Genomic DNA, 4,912 nt, shown 5'->3' on the forward strand with positions numbered 1-4,912 from the left:
ATATAGTAAAGTGTTTAGCTTGAAGAGGTTTTCGAAACAACAACAGCACAAAGTGATCTCAGAAGATCGGATATGGATAATAAAGCGTGTGCTGCTTTTCTGTATGTTGAGCTTGAAGATAAGTAGTTGATGAAAGCTCAAAACTCACGTTGGAAAAATCGTTGTGTTGGTAAAGAAAATAACATTGTTTTCTATAAATGATTGACCTCTATATATATAGAAAACTTTGAGTCCAACGTCTATAATCAAAAACAGCTTCTGATACTCCTGAGTAGAGTCAGCTTTAATACCTAAAAAAGTCCTGCAAAAAGCTTCAGAGTAATCAGTCTTGTTTCATACCAAAATTGGTAAGGAGCGTTAAATGTCTTTGTACAACATTAATGGTGCAATTAATGCTAGTATTATGTAAAGTAACAGTAACATTTAAGATTGTAACGATCAAGTAAAAACGTTGAGTTACTTCTGCTTAAGCTAAGTTCTGCTTTTAAAGCTAAGTGTTGCTTCTGATTTTCTAAGCCGTTAGAGTACTTGAAGAGTACTGCTTTTGTTAATGTGATACGAGAGATTAAGTTTTTATACTGTTTTCTAATTATAGCTATAGCAACCTACTGATTTTTACTCTCATCACCACAATTAAATTAAGTATAACAATGTTGTTTAGGACCAGAATTTGTTATACTAATTAAATGGGTAGAACATAGCATTTACAATAGCTACAGTAATTTTATTAGCACTTATAAACGGGTAGAACATAGAATTTGTTATAATAATTAAATTTTAAAATATTGAATTTTGACATTTTATATGATTCTACCACAAAAATAAGAATAATAGAAATGAAAATTTTAAATCTCAAAGGTAAAATTACTATCAAATAAAAATTTCACGTAATTTTTAAATATGAAATATTAAGTTTTAAAATTTGAGAATAATAATAATAATATGACACATGTTATATACATGAAAGAAATTAGTTTAATGATTAGTTTGGTTGATTATGGTTAAAGTAGTGTCAAATGCAATAACAATAATAATTAAAAAAAGACACGTGTAAAAAAAAACAATGGGGTGTAACTCACTTGGTGTAAGATAGAATTGGCCATACATTATAATGGCTTTTAAACATTACAAAATTTATATGTTGTTTGTTTGAGAAAATTCGTTCCTGGTTTTAAGGAATGCCAAGAAAATCTCAGGTACGACACTGATTTTGAAACTCGAAAAGCTTAGATTGGTAGGATTGAATGGAATAAAGTAGGAATATAATCCAATTTGTGATATAACGACGAGATTAATGGAAATATGGAAATGTAATATTTCCTATTATAGGTATTGTAAAGAATGAGAAATAAATGAAATATAATTTCATTCCTTAATTTCAATCTTGTTGTTATATGTTAATATTATATATTAATTTTCCATATTAATTTATTTTTATTTGTACTTTATTAATATTTAGAAATATAATGATGGTGATTTATTGTTAAAATATTTCAAAAAGGAATAAGTAAAAGCAAAAGAACTTGGATAATAAGATTTTGTTTGAAAAAGTACTTATAAAACGTTTTTATAAAAGTTTTTTTTACAGTTTTTTATAAAAAAAATTTATAATAAATATGTGTTTGAATATTTATTAAATAAAAATATTTTTAAACAAGGTTTCAAAGGGAGCTAGGCGGTGTGTAGGCGAGGTACCTAAGTGGCCACTTAGACGCCCTTTAAAATATTTTAATTAATTATAAAAATATAAAATATTTTATAGTATCTAAAATTAGTCAAAATTTATATATTTTGAATCATGCTTATTAACGTGCATATATTTTTTATGTGCATATATATTTTAACAATATATGCATAAATTTGTTCAACCATTATTTTTTAAAAAATTAATAATATTTTAAAATTTAATTTTTTAAATAAATCAAACAGCCTAAGAAGTTTATTAATCGTCTAGGCATGTTTTGAATCGCTTATTTTTTCAACACCACCTAGATCCACTGATTTTCTAAAAATAAGGGCAATGTGTGACCGCTAACAACCTAGATGACGTCTTTTAGAACACTGCTTTTTAGATTTGAAAAGATGTTTGTAAAACTATTTTAAAAATCGATTTTATATTTAAAAATAATTAAGAAGTTATTTGAACAACTTTTCTGTAAAAGTACTTTGAAAAATTATACATAAAAATTAAGTCTCTTACATTTTTGGAAGTTTCAACATGTATTAAACAAGAAGATTGACTTGGACAAAGAATGAGTGGCCGAAGACCAACCGAGACCAATTAGTTACAAGGAAATATCCATAGTACAAAAAAAAAGTTGATGCCATGCACAAAACAATAAATGCAGGTAGAAATTGGAAGACCTCTTTGGTCATAACAATAACCACAGTTTCTTTGACAAAATTGGATATGGGAGCCAATATAATAATTAATTGATTCTAATTTTCATGCTTTTATTTTTTGTGAGATTTTTCTCAAGTTGTTTACTATGGTCTATATCTTCATTTGGAAATGTTATTTTGTATTTTATTTAGAAAAAACTTGGTAAATAATATATGTATTCATTAATTACATAAAAAAATATTTCGTTTCAATATATATTATTGCATTATATTGGAATTCGAAGAGCATAGACTCGTATGATCGAATGAAATAAAATAAAAATATAATATATTTTGAAATATAATGAAGGAGAGATTAATGAAATGTTGGAAATATAACATTTCCTGTTATAGGTACTATAATCCGGTCATATGTTGTCCATTAATTATACACACATTTGTGCTTACTAATTAGTTGTCACTTATCTATTGGATGCATTTATATTGGTGACAGTTTTTTGCATTATAAAAGAAGGCGAAAATACCAAGATTAAGGTCAAGTATTTACGTTTTAAAATCGACCAATTCTAGAAAAATAGGTTTGGAAAGCGATAGGAAATTGGTAAGCAAATGTCTCTTTTTTTTTTTCTTTTTTCTTTTTCCTTTTTTGGACATAATTAAAATTAATTCTATTAAAAAAAATAAACAAAGTTACCACCCGAAAGAAATTTAAATTGCTGGGTTACGTAATATTGTCAATGATTTTCAAATGCTTACCACTTTGATTTGGACTAAACTAATCAAAAAAATAATTCTATCCAGTTTCGATTAGTTGAGTTGATTAAATTGAATAAAATGAATAATGTTGTGATCATTATAGTATACGAATAGGATGTAGAATAATAATCGATAAATAATATTATTTATTTTTTGATTGATTAAATGTATGATTAGTTGGTGAATTACAATTGTACAATTAAATTCCCACGAGAGTTTACGTTAATGGTTTGATTAATTAATTACGCTAATGTAACTAGTTTAATTAATCAAAATTCATTAAGTACGTTGGACTTATACTCCTACAAGTCTATTAAACATATTTTTCACTATATTTAATTTAAAATTTAATAAACTCAATTTTTGAGTTTAATAATTTAAATTCTCAAATTTTATAAATTCAACTTATTGAATTTATTCTCTCTAAATTTTAAATATCATAAAGTCAACTTCTTGAATTTATTTTCACAAGATTTAATTATCATAAAATCAACTTCTTGAATTTACTATATCATAATTTTACATAAATTCAACTCCTTGAATTTATTCTCTCAACGAGAAAAAATGATCAAGTGCTTGTGTGACCATCAATGGTTCAGGGATACAGCTAATCGTGAATTCACAACTCTTTGTAATTCAGGACATTTTTCTTTATTCGGACTTACCCTAATTCTTCTCATTACATGCACCGATATTTGGTCATGAGAATGTCAGATATTATTTTTCTGATTAAACCAATCGAATCATGGTAAGATCATCTAGTAGCATCGCCCCACGTATCATTGATAGAGCCTGCAAGAACCAGTTGGTTATGATAAACGTACAGTACGGTCCCTTCGTCTCAAATATCCCGATCGAATATTCAATCATGAGTTCATCGAGGGTTGCATATTAATTTGATGGTTATGTGATACAATCATGAAGTATTCATAATGTCATCGCATGTACAACTAGCGAACCATTTCCCTAATGTACATAACACACTATGACCAGAGATTTCATGTATTACTGTTTCGTTAGATCACATAGGATATCCAAACTCATAGGTTAGCGGTGAATCCCCGACTACAATGCACTGGCTCCTGCACATGTCGCAATTGCACCCAACCTTGCCACCTTGTGATCCTCGCGGAGTTGGTAAACGAGTCAAAGTACAATCCTTGTATGTAGAGCCTCAGCGCTGTCCTGGGTCATAAGGACTAATGGTGTACTATCACAACCACTGACTTTTCGTCTCGATGAATGATAACAACTTGGAAAGTCCAAAGGAGGATTGTTCGGTACAATCATCGTATGATGACCCATCTGTATGATTAGACATCTATATGTCCGTACTATGAAACACGGTACACAACATTACAGATTTTAGTCTCGAGCTCATGAGACCTTTATCATTGTTTTTATACGGCTGATTCGACTAGAAATGAATTTAGAATATACAGTATTTACAAATGAGTTTCAAGATCAAATTACGATTCATATGTATTAAACACTACAAGAAAAATGCAAAACGACAATGGATATTAGATGGTTAAAAACTGTTGTAATTGGTGGTATTGTTGAAAGTGCGTTCAACAACAACTGTTCTTAACTATTGTCGTAGCTATCATATTGCGACGGATTTGAAAAACCGTCGCGTCGCATAAACCGTCGCTAAGTTTAGCGGCGATTTTGACAAAACCATCGCTAACTAGCGACAATTTACTACATACGTCGCTAAAATTAGCGACGGTTTTAAAATAAGCTGTCGCTAATTAACGACGATTTTCAAATATTTATAATTTTTTCATTATAGAATTTGTTGAATCGGATT

The sequence above is a fragment of the Primulina tabacum genome, chromosome 4 (genome assembly GCF_025594145.1).
Source record: "Primulina tabacum isolate GXHZ01 chromosome 4, ASM2559414v2, whole genome shotgun sequence".
Classification (NCBI taxonomy): domain Eukaryota; kingdom Viridiplantae; phylum Streptophyta; class Magnoliopsida; order Lamiales; family Gesneriaceae; genus Primulina; species Primulina tabacum.